General features: G+C 42.5%; 1 protein-coding gene across 1 annotated transcript in view; it reads right to left on the bottom strand.

Moving 5' to 3' along the window:
- The window catches only part of nrxn2b (neurexin 2b), a gene marked incomplete at both ends in the record, with an annotated part of 653,173 nt that overhangs the window by 124,680 nt on the left and 515,379 nt on the right, over window positions 1-13,114 (bottom strand). The window lies entirely within an intron of this gene.

Genomic DNA, 13,114 nt, shown 5'->3' with positions numbered 1-13,114 from the left:
TTTAAACAGAGAAACGTCTTGAGAAAGGTTTCTAGGCAAGACAGAACATCTGCCCTGCATATATATCATCCAAAAATCTTATTGATCAGCCCAGAATCCCCTCCTCTGTCTGAGATCCTGCTCAGTAGTCTGGTGAGGTTGAGACAGATGGAAAGCAATTTTCATTTTCATCATAGACACACACACATACAGCTTACTAAGGCAAAAGCTTTTGATTTATTTTGTTGGTAAAGCATTTTTAAAGAACTAGGGATACACATACTTAATCAGTCAGTCAGTCAGTCAGTCAGTCAGTAACTTGTGGTGAGTGATTATCACAACTACAAGCCTCTTTTGACTAATAAGCCCTAAGCACCAAACGCCAGGAGTACGCTTACTTTAGCTAATAATTTTTTGTGTATTCAATGTGCCTACAGTAAAGAACTGAGAAGAGGTGTAAAGTCATGTAGTCATGCAGTTGTAGGGGTCATTCTTGCACACAACAAGAAAACAACGCTAAGTCTTCTTTGTAAATTTCTGTGCTGTAGCTGCGATCCTGGAAAGGGAAAAAAAGAAAAGGATCCCAGTTCCCAAAAGTACTTATTACTAAGTACTAACTAAATGAGTATGAGGATTTAAACTATTAGTAAATAAAATTAAGTTTCAAGTGGAAAGTTTGTTTATTAAAACAAATTCAAGTGTCTACAATAATAGCATAGCACCTCAGAGCGCCAATGAATTTGATTAGTTGCTTCTGAAGTTTTGCAGTAATTGTGTTTATCAGTGTTAATGTCCATTGCTCATGCATGAATGAGATTTTTGTTCAACACACAGCTCATACAAGGTGGGATCTGACACCTTAATACCCATTACTCACAAGCATAAGCTGCATGCTCACACACCCCTACTACTCAAAAGCACACGCACAAGCTAACACAGAGCAGCAATAACAGCAGCTTCTTCTCACATTAACTCTTTTAATAACATGCCAATCAAGCAGCAGCAGCAGAAAGACATGTTAATATTTCAGCTCCAGGCTGTGCCCTGGGACTCTGTTGTTTATTATTTACCATGTTTGGAGGGGTTTTATTGTCGTGATGGCCCAACCACCACAACCACAAATGCTAGGCCTGCAAAATACGGTGAAAGCAGATGTTAGCCAGTCTTTATCTGGTGTTTATGTTGAAATACAGCAGGGGAAAGAAAGAAAAATAAAAGAAAGGGTGACATTGCTTGAAGAAAAAATTGGTCCGAAGAGACACGCTTTACACATGGGCAATGTTGGAGGCATTTCAGTGTTGACCAGGATGGTGCTGTGGATAGCCACCATCATTTCTTTAAGTGTGCCTGTGATTAACACAGGTGCACCCATGGAGATCTATTGTTTTTGACTGAGTCAGTAAAGTTGTTTTTTTTATGTTCTTTTGTTTTAGTTATAAATAAGTGGATTGGCATGCAAGACCTAAGTGTCTGCCTTCTGACATGTTTTTTTAATTGAAAACGAAAGAGCAAAGAGGCTCTAACCGGACTCACACGTAAAACCATGTACCGCATGAAGAAATAAAAACAGACCTGCTCAGAATAGCAACCTTGCTTCCAATAAGGAGTCATTAAGCAGTGATGTTTTAAAAAGGTCAGACAGTTTTGTTCTTGTTCCATCTATGGGAATACAGGTGCACCATGTTTGTGTTTTTTTCGGGGACGGGGGGGGGGGGGGGGGGTGTGCAAGCGAGTGTGTGCACTTGTTTTAATTGCCACAGGCCAATTAAAATCATCCTAATCATGCTCAAGTGGCCTTCACAGTACAAAAACAAACTGTGCTCAAAAGCCATTAATGGACAGACATGGCACAGATAAAAAGAGAGGTTTCAACTTATATCATGTCAAGGAACATAAATATATATATTATCATGGAAACCTATCAAGTGCCAATACCAATATCACTCAAGCAAATGTAAATTACTGTAACACTACCAAAGTTTTCTACTCTGAAAACGCTGTCCACTGGATAAATTTAGTCTCCACTGACTTTACCTCTCCAGCTTGTTACATGCATGTAATGGCCTCTCGGAAACATGACATGTCAAAAATAGAGCAAGCCAACAACTTGCTCAATTGGTGTGTTAAAGCCAACATCAACTTCAACTTCAGCAACTGAGAGCCGAGCATGAAATAGTGCCCTGCAGCCCACTTGACCAAAGGTTGGAGCAACATTCTAAATGGTTCTTTAATAAAATGAACTGAATGCACTCTCAAGCTCAGATAACGGTACTATTGTGGTGCCTGAGGTGTAGGAGTGGTTGATAGAACATTGTCAACAGCTAAGGGAGTAATGACATTCATCTTGTGTCAGAAGAACAGATGGTAGAAGGGATGTTGGTAGAAGGATGGATAGATGCTGAAGGGGGGGGGGGATGAGTGAGTGATCGAAGGCAACAATAAGAGGCTGAGAGAGACCAAGAGACGCAAGGGGGATCAATGGGAAGCCTCAACCTAGGAGTAAGAGCGTATATCCACTCTGTTTCATTCCCCAGGACTGTATTCCTCAGGCTCCAGGGTATCCCACATCAAAGGCGGAGGCGGATGAAGTGGGGAGATGAAAGAATGACATAGTCTGTAGTGGATGTGTGAGGGGCATGCATTAAATATTTTGTGCATGTGTGTTGAATGTGTTCCGACAGGCGCATATGACAAGCTTGCAGAGGTCAGTCTACAAAGGATTTGGGGATCTTGTGAAGCTTTGACTGTTGTTGACACATTAAAGCTGCCGGTAGGGATTCAACGTTACACAACTGCGTATCTATTTTTGCCCACATAGAAGGCCTATTATCTATTTACTCAGCTTTCAGGAGCTTGCATCCATACAGATTAGCCTTAGAAGAAAATCAGAACAAATATAAGTGTCTTTGAAGGCCGAAGGTGGTCCAGACCACCTCTGATGTCATGAGACTGAAAGCCAAAATCTTCCGACCCACTGCAGTGGTGGGTACTGAACTGAATAGTTAAGTGCTAAGAAAGAGTTAGACCCAGCAGATACAGGAAACGATTGCAAAAATATCCACAAGCCAGCTCTCTAAGGATCCTGAGTAGTCTCTGAAATGTCACTGGTGCCTCTGTTCTCTGATGTCAAATCAGTGTTGAAGTGGCTGTACAAAGCAGAGACAGTCCATTGTATTCTTTTCCTCTTTCTTCCCTCGTCTCACCGGGCCCTGGGGGACTCCAGGACGGGGGCAACTGTCTGAGTATGTCTGTCAGAGAGCTGATAATTCACACGTGGGGGGAGCTGGCAAGATGGACGAGCAAGGCAGGGGACAGGAGATACAAAATAAATGACTGGCTGTACTTTGCTGAGAGCCCTTCGATAGAAAACAAATCAAGCTGAACCAATAATGTGACGAGACAGACAAAACCCAGACACGAGAGAGAAGGGAGAGAGAAAAAGGGGAACAGAAAAGAAGATTTGCTGTGCTGTGTCTGGAACCACAACATTTAGCCAGAGGCGGGTCACTTACCCCTTCTCTTTTTCTCTAACCGCCTGCCTCCCTTTCTTTCATTCTCTTTCTTTATGGTTAACCCTCCTTTTGTCCCTCTATCCCCTCTCTTTCTCTACAGGTTGGCAGTCAAACATAGCAGGCTGTGGCCGTTACATAACAATCCATTCGTTGGCGGGTGCTGAGAGGCTTCTTGGCGGCTGCTGCACACGAAGCAACTAAGGCCCTTAACGGGGAGGGGGGAATAAGAATCCACAGATGCTTGTGCATGCAAACAAACAAAGAAACAAACACAGACTGTAAGAGGATGTAAACAAACACTAGGGTTATTGATGGAGGCCTCATGCTCTTCGTTGCTGGTGCGTCATGTAAGCTGAGGAGCCAACTGGACTCTCAAGCAATCTGTTGGGTTTAATAATGTTTTGTTAAAGTCACTGACACTTATCCCAATTAGCTATAATTTGTGTTGTATATAAACACACTTGAGGGCTGTTACAAACAGTTAGCTGCATATATATATATATATAAGCTAGATTGATACCCAGTGTGCATGCCTTTACTTTCTGCATGCAAGAGCTTACATCAAGTCATGTTTATTGATATAGCTCAAAATCACAAGTTTGCCTTAAAGGGCTTTAATATCTACGTAACAACTACCTCTATCCTTCAACCCTTGATTTGGATAGAGTTGGGAAACTAGGAAAGATAGAGTTAAAAAGGACATGATACTTATCCTTATTTTAATGTTAGCAACTTTGTTCACAAGAAGTCATTTTGTGGAAGTGGACGAGAGACAGTGAGAGAACAGAAGTGGACTGTGATGGTTGCTTGTTTAGGTTTAGGCACCATAACTACTGTTACGTGGCTGGTTTTAGAAAAAGGTTGCGGTGTGGCTCAGTACGTCTCGGACATGAACATGAACAGAGACAAATCCTGCTCGTCAGGGTGAAAGTCCTGTGTTTTTGGACCCATCCCTCACCCTAAACTGCCTCCTTAAGCAAAGATTTGCTGTCTTATACTACAGTACATTTACTGCTTTTAACAGATGGAATACATACGGCATACATACTGTATGTGGAATACAAAGTATAGTGCATTGCTCTTTTCAATAACAAAACTGTGGAATACACATGAAATACGTGGAAAACGCACAAATCACTGCACATTACTTTTTGTTGTTATATGTACAAAAAATGCATGAGAACAGCCTGTTCCACTGTGGGATTCTCAGCTGATCGCTATAGCGACGCAACATGAAACTACAATGCCATCATCGTCAACAATGCAACACTCACCGAATCCTTCCCTTTCATAGGTAACCAAACAAATTGCAGCGTGTGGGGCAGGGTGTAGTTTTTGCGGGCTGCGACTTTTTAAAATCTGGGTTGAGTGAATAAAATAAATGCATTCACTTTTGACAAAGTCAGGCGTACACTACTGGGACAATGTCCCTCCGTTATCTGTTTCGAAAGTGCACTTGAAATACAAACAAGACATACATTATGCAGGTGTAGCCAGACCATTCAGAGCTCCACAATACTGCTCACTGCGCTCTGACATGACAAACATGTTGCAGGTGTGGTAGAAGTAGATGCTGCATACCAATAATGTTTCACTTGATGTCCAGCTGTCTTCTGATTTAAAAATTGCAGTTTATATGTCAGAGGCATTTCATTTATTGTCTCTTAGTTTCCAGCTCTATTGTTCTCCTCATGGGGGCCCTCCACTCCGAGCGCTCTGTCTGGCCTGCCTGCGGGGGTGCCGTCCTGGGGGTTGTCCGGGCCTGGATAGTTGGGGAGTCCTGACCCAGGGCTATACGGCCGTGGTATGGGTCCCTATCTGTCTGGGTCGGGGTAGTCTCCGACGTCCCCTGTAGTCGTGGGCTTAGACGGCTCTCGGTGGGGATGGCCCCCTTAGGATGGTGTTTCCTCACTTGATCTATTAGTGCTCAGCTATACAGCCATAATTCATTTTATGTTGAGTGTGTGTGTGTGTGTGTGTGTGTGTGTGTGTGTGTGTTACACGATTGAAGAAGTTGGGATTCCAAGGGGCTTTGTTTTATTTTATTTTAATGTAAAGCACTTTGGGCTGCATTTTTATATGTATGAAAGGTGCAATATAAATAAAGCTGATTTGATTTGATTTGATCTGATTAAAGAATAGGTTGGTGCTGACTAAAGAAGAGGCCCTCTTTGTGTGTAGGTGGCAGAAGGTGTCAAAAGGTATTTCTAGTCCTTGCTCATTACTTTGACTGCAATAACCCAAATTTACATACGTCTTCATCTGCATGTTTCCCTCTCACCGCTTCTGTGTACTTTTGCGAGCATGCTTGGGGCAGTCTAACCTTCAAGCTGAGGCGTTTACATGTAATTTCCTCTGCTCACAGCCCAGGGGGGTGCTTAGACCTAAGCAATGCTGATGAATACAAAGACGCTCCATTGGAAAAGTGGAGAAAAACACAGGAAAGTGTTTCGCTCAGGGCTATTTTAGAGGCTGTTGAGAACATTTGGACAAAGCCTGGCGCACTGTTGAGATGGGCTGTGGCTGTTACAAAACCATTTACAATTCTTAAATGTCACAATGGTGTTATTCTGTAAAGGATGAATTAATTCGGTGTGAAAAAGACGAGCTGTGTCTGTCCAGCGCGAGGTCATTTATTCTCATTGCATGATCATTCAAGTGCCTTAAAGTACAAATGCCTGTTCTTGCTCTCTCTAAGTGAAGACAGGTTATAGAAATGAAGTGGAGCCAAAATTGTTGAAAGAGATGCTTGGAGGCAAATAAAGCCCAAATCCTATTTCATCTTGTCTTATTAACAGCGGCAAGCAGATAGCAGCACAGTTGCCCCTAAAGAGAAGCAGGAATGTGATTTGATGCAACCTGGCAACCATTGCTGTGTCCACACACTCAAGTGGCATCTTCACCACAATAACTTCAGTACCTCAAACAACCCAAACTCATTTCCCAAGTTTATACTTAAGTGTGGATGCTGTGGCTAATAAGGGAAATTAGACAAACAACAAGCACAGTTCACTCTGGATTTGAGTCAACACATCTCAGACAACAGCTAGTCTGGGGGCCCTCACAATAGCAAGGAAAGTTCTGTTTCAGCCAGTTCTTGCTGGTAAACAAACAGCAAAAATGTTCTGTAATTAGCAGAGATTCCCTGCCAACACATGGACATGCACTGGTAATCACAGCATCATCCAGAGCTTTCAAGAGGTATGACATATTTGTTAAATCATATAGGGATACTTCTGTACCCTAAGGCTTTCTTTTTTCCCTGTCATTTTTTACTGTCTCTATGGGCCAAGGTCATATATCAAGTTCTGACTGTTGAAGCACAGATGGAATCACCTTAAATACATGACGCCCAATTATGTAGCTAAATGGATGCAGAGAGGATGGATGTAAAAAGAAAGTGAAGCTATATTTTAGCTCTAAATTAGTGCTATAAGCCTTCAGGCTCATCAGAAGAACACATCTCTGCACAGTGCATTGCCTTTAACAGGGTTTATGATATGTAAAGTGAGCCCCAACCTTGCTTTAAATGATGTCTGCTAAAAAAAAAAAAAAAAGATTTGCGCAGACATCATCACAGCTGAATGCCTCTCTTGGCAGGACCAAAAGACGTGCCAACAACACTTGGGGAGAAAAAAACATAAGAGGATCATTTTCAAACTAGAGCTGATTTTGTACACAGACAACTCCTGCAGTACTTCCTCTTCTCCTTCTCTCCATCCCCATTCCCTTCCCATCACTTTCTGTCAGCAGATTAAAAAAAGGGTTTCATGGATGTCAAGAAGTATTAGCTTCTTGTGGGAGGCTGCGAGGATACAGGGATAGACCTCCTCATGTTGTACTCTCTTCCCTTTTCTCCCCCTGCAACCCTCCAAGAGTTCAGTGCATGTAACTGTGCAGAGGCATCCTACCTCTCAATATGTGAAACTGCACTGATGCTTCATTTAAACAAGATTTATTGAGGGAGAAGATGACAACAATGTCCTTAAATCACAAAAGCAGCTACCCAGGGGTGTCATACTGGGCGACACTTTTCTTTCATGAAGCTTAACACTTCATTTACTGTTATCAGAGCAACAAGAGGAAATAGCTGGTGCCAGAATTGCATGTGCCTGCAGACAATGGTAGTAAGAGGTACTGGACTGATCTCCCTGTGAAGAGGTTTCATAGGGACTATTTCTTCAGAGGAAGGTGGCTGACCACAATGGATTATTCTGAGTCACTGGGACATTAACAACACTTATTTTGGAGTGAAATCTTTCAAAGATATTTCTTTTGTGTGGTAACCATACATTACAGGGGCGTATAATACATTATCATTACCTATACACACTTTAACAATTGGCTGTACTAAGGTAGGCTTATGATACTGCATGGACTATGCTATGATAGTCCATGCAGTATCATAAGTTATTACTGTACGGGTTAAGTAAAGTATAATACATTCTCAAAGTCTCAAAAAGTCTAATTAAGATACAAGACAACAAAATTCCGATAATCACAAGTGTAGCATTTTAGCACACAATGAGTCTGGATCAAAGCTGATTGGTGAGGTGTGTGTAGGTGAGGCGTTTTAATGTATTTTAAGCCCCATTAGTCACCCTCTGGGTCATAACTAGTTAAGACCATGGAAGACAAAAGGCATTATAATTCACAATGAATAGATGTGGTCTTCCATGTTTATTTTTTTTAAAGATTAATTATTTGGCATTTTCTCCTTAATTTGACTGCTGACAGTAGACATGAGGGAGAGTGATAGAGGGGTATAACATGCAACAAAGGCTGAAACTGAAAATGGGACATTGCGTTTATATGGCATGAGCTAGGGTCTTTAAGAATCAGTTTACACTACATGTTACCAGGATAGAGGCACTATACAATAAATGACTGGTGAGAAATTGTATGTGCCTTGCCTATTAGCTAATTTAGCTTTCAAGTCCTTTTGAGTCCTCTTTTACTCTTTTAGTATTACTCATTTATCCTGTCCTGTCATTTTTCTTTATTTTTTAATTTTCTCTTAAAGGTTTTATTATTAATTTACTTAATTATTTTTGCTCTGCTCTCACTAATTCATATTGACATTCATTTATGTTGTTTCAAGAGGTTTTTCATTTCTTTTAGTACCTATTTTATTTATTGTCTCTTAGAGCCTGCTCACACTGTCCTTTTGGCCGCGGCCAAAACCGTTTTTTCAGCTAAAGTCTAGTACCTTTAAGCAGTGTGAGTGGACCCGCTCCGCGCTCAACTGCGGCCAGCGGACCGCCCACGGCCCGCTTGAAAGAGGTGGGCTTTAGCGGAGCCGTTTGCACATGTACGAGAACGAGCGTGCGCACGTGTACGAGCACGAGCACGAGCCCTACGGCAGTAGCGTTATGTCCGCCTGTTCGGACATGTAAATAGAAGGACGGACCATGCGCGGACATTAAACAACAACAACAACAATGGCGGTGAAAGGTTCACGTTGGTGTGATGGGGAGGTGGAGTGTTTACTGCAGATTTGGTCGGATGAAAATATTCAAAAACAGTCGACAAGACGCACAAAAACTCCGAGGTCTATGGAAAGATTTGTAAACAAAGCCACACACACGCGATCAATGCGTGTGAGGTGTTACAGCGTGATGGCGTATGGACAGCAAGAAGCATTGGCCGGCCCTGGCAGTGTGAGTACAAACGGGGCTGGGGCGCGGGGGGGAGAGGGAGGGGTGACAAGTACCCTAAAGTCCGGGTCTCGGTCCGGGAGGACAGTGTGAGTACGCTCTTAGTTTCCAGCTCCATTGTTCTCCTCATGGGGTTCCTCCACTCCAAGAGCTCTGTCTGGCCTGCCTGCGAGGGTGCTGTCCTGGGGGTTGTCCGGGCCTGGATAGTTGGGGAGTCCTGACCCAGGGCTTTATGGCCGTGATATGGGTCCCTATATGTCTGGGTCGGGTTAGTCTCTGTGGCGGAGTCCCCTGTAGCCGTCGGCTTGGACGGCTCTCGGGAATCTGGGAATAGTGTTTCCTCACTTGGTCTATCAATGCTCAGCCATACTCCATTTTATATTGGGGGGGGGGGGGGGGGGGTTGTATCTGTGTAGCATGTGTGTGCGTGTGTTACATAAATAGAGGGTGCAGGGAGTGGGAATGTCAAGGGTTTTTTTTCTTTTTTTTTCTTTTAATTTAAAGCACTTTGGGCTGCATTTTTACCTGTATGGAAGGTGCTAAATAAATGAAAAAAAACAGCAAAAACTGCAGTAGCAAACTTTGCTAAATGCTGGCTCTAGGTTATCATGAACCAATGTGAACCACTAAATCTTTAGCATCTCAGTAACAAGTGAATAATTTAAGCTGGTAAGACTACTGTCTTTACAAAAAGAATTATTTCTGTTGCAAGGATTTAATATTATGAAAACATACATTATGTGATATTTTTAGCTCAGTTAAGGAGCTTATCTTCGTGTTTGCCTAAAACCGTAATGGTGTAGGTGTGAACCGCTGTCCTAATGCTGTGGTACAGAAGACCCACGAAAAAATTCAGTCTGGGTGAACTTGTCAGTCGAAACAAGAGATCATACTCTCAACAGAGTCATAAGAGGTGAGATCTTCGGGGAGAAGACAGGGTGAAGAAGTGCAGAAAGAACGAGCTGGTGTCTGTCTTGACACAGCCATGTTAGTATCGGGTACAAATGGAGCAATGGGATGATAGTTCTATCTCCATTTCCACCCACAGCTGTTACTACCAGCAGGCAGAAACAGAAGGAGAGAGCGAAAGAGACAGATGCATAGGGTGAGACTGGTAAAACACAGAGAGATATGAGGGAAGGAAGGGATGAAAGATTGTTAACCCCCACCTTTGCCTCTGCCTATTACTTCTATCCCCTGCCCTTCAAACTACTGCTGCTGCATTCTCTCTTTGTTGTCTCTTTCCTAACCTTACTCAATCTCTACCCTAATTTTTCTCCCTGTCTCTCTGCAGAGGCCACACAGGCTTGTCCAAGGTATGTGGAGGATGCCTGGCTGTTTCTAACGAGACACCCTCTATGATTTTCAAACGTCCACCACATTCCTCGCCTTCAGCCACACCAGTACAAAGTGGTGGACAGAGAGGCGGGAGTAAAGAGGGGAAGGATGGAGGGATTAGGAGGAAGGGACAGGAGGGATCAAAAATTAGATAAAAAACAAAGCCAGATGGAGGGAGAGGTAAAGCGATAGGGACAGACCAGAACTTTTCTAACCTCGGTCAAGCCAGGCTTTTTTGATTCTGAAAATGGAAAGTGAGGTGACAGCAGAATCTACATGAAAGACTTAAAAACACATGGAGAATACAGCAAGAAGTCCACAGGTATGCAATCTAGAGCCAAAAGTGAGGCATCTGTAGAAAGATCTGAGGCTCCACACCGGTTGGGAGTGGGTTCAGAAGTACATGATATAACTTGAGGGCAAGACATAATTGTGCTTGAAAAGTTGATCAATGCAATCTCAAAACTGATCCTCCATCAGACAGTGAAGAGATGTCATAAACAGGGTGATTTTCCCCTGACTGCTCCAAGAGAAAGAGGACAGAGAGAATAAATGAAGAAATAACGTGCACATGCGCGAACAGTTGCATGCTGCCTGTTTCTACTCTAGCCTTTGAGTTCGTTTTTTAAACTTTCTTAACTTGTATTCTCTTTATGTTCATTCTGTTTCTTCGCACTAACTTCTGTGAAGTTCTGCCCTCTACAATGAGGTTACTTTCGCTAGTTTTTGTGTTGTTTTTATCAATGCCGCTTCCATCGGGACACACTGTCTTTGTTTACTCCGGAGAACAGCTGATTGCCTTAATGCCCGTTGGCATAGTGGCCAGACCAGCTGATATTCCCCCAAACTCTGGAGAAAAACCCACCGGGGATGCAGAGGTAGGAACCAATGTCGGGGCAATAGAGGAGGATGGGACGGGCTTATGGAGAGGAGAAGATTTAAGCCGTGTCTCCCCTCTGATTCTGATTCTGAGAAAGAGGACGGAGAGAATAAATTAAGAATTAACTGTAGATTTGAATTTTTCTTTTGGATGTGAATGCAACGTTTATGCTCATGTCTAAACTAAAAACAATCTTAACAAGACGATCTGTGTTCTAAAAACTTAACTTTCTTTGAAGTGGAAAACAGGGAAAAATGAATTCAGTTGATGTTCCAGCGCAAACCAACCCATTGCAAGAGTGAATAATCGGCCCTAATTTTACCTTATTTGTTGAAAATGTAGAAAAGTAGTGAAACACTTTGGGTTTCACCCATTGACATGAAAAGTAGGACTAGACACTAAAGCTGCAAACTCTGTCATGTCTTTATTGCCTGGCTGAAATCCTCACGATAAAACTGTGTATCATATATCTTAAAGTCTAAATTTGTGTGTGCAAAATCAGGTGGCTTGTACTGCTAAACAAAACAGTGTTTTAGTTCATCAGCTGCGTGATGGTACACAAACTATGCGAGCGTATGTGATTGAGTGGGATGGCTTTGGTGAATAATGTAACTGCTCGCACAAGCAAATCCGAAACAAAGCTGCTCTTCTCCAGAAAAGAGCGGCGAGACAGAGAGGGTAGGCATTAATGAGAGAGATGAGAGGAGTGCTGTAATCAGTGGCTACAGTGTGCTTCATTTGCCCCTTGGTCAACAGCCGCCACATGGTGATGGTAACACTGTGAACCACTCATTCCACAGCCATTACACGCCGACTTCTTAACCCAATGCTTGACTTTGAAATCCTCCCATAATGTGTGTGCCATCCTCTCCCCAATGTCTCCCTTACTCACTGATTCCCCCTCACTTCTTTTTTGTGGCGCTTGTTAGCCTTGGACTACTGCTGTGCAGCCCAGTCAGATCACTGGGGTACTGGCTGGCAGGCAAATAGGGGGACTGAAAGGATCCTTTGCTGGTTATGTTACACATGCCAGGATGACTAGGCTGCAGTGGTGGAAGAACTACTCAGATCCTCCACTTAAAGGAGCAGTGTGTAGGATTTAGGGGGATGTATCGGTATAATTTTATATTCATTTTTATGTTTTCATTAGTGTATAATCACCTGAAACTAACAATTGTTGTGAAGTTTCTAGCTTAGATTGAGCCGTTCATATCTACATCGACGCTTGATGCCACTGAATTCCACACACGTTTTATATTTATATAATAGTATAATAGTAATAATTTTTTTTATCATTAACCAATACATGTAAGAGCATTTTAATGTTGTAGTCATTAATATAGAGTAACATGTAATGAGGTAAAAAGTGCATTGGCCTCCAAAATCAGCCCAGTCAGCAGACAAAAATGTTAGCATTGTACCTTTCTGCAAACCGCAAAAATTTTTGATATGGATCGTTTTTTGGCATTGGACTGAAGTCAGAAGAGGAGGTCAGGTTGGATGGTTGGGTCATAAACACAGACTTTCATCCAGGAGACCATGGTTCCTGTCCCATCCCGTGTGAAAGTGAAACTTGATAAAAAAAGAACATTGAAATTCGCAATAACCAAGTGTTTAAAACTGCGACCATGGAGCATTTGAAAGGTGAGTCGGAAATGAGAAGGGGATGCAGTGGAAACATAGAGATTAAAAAATATATTTGGTTTGTACAAGGCAAAATTTTTGACCAACTTTTTGTTCTGGGGAAT

This window comes from Echiichthys vipera (assembly GCF_963691815.1).
Source record: "Echiichthys vipera genome assembly, chromosome: 22".
Taxonomy (NCBI): Eukaryota; Metazoa; Chordata; class Actinopteri; order Perciformes; family Trachinidae; genus Echiichthys; species Echiichthys vipera.
Note: the sequence above shows the minus strand (reverse complement) of the source record. Positions and strands in the feature narration are given on the sequence as shown.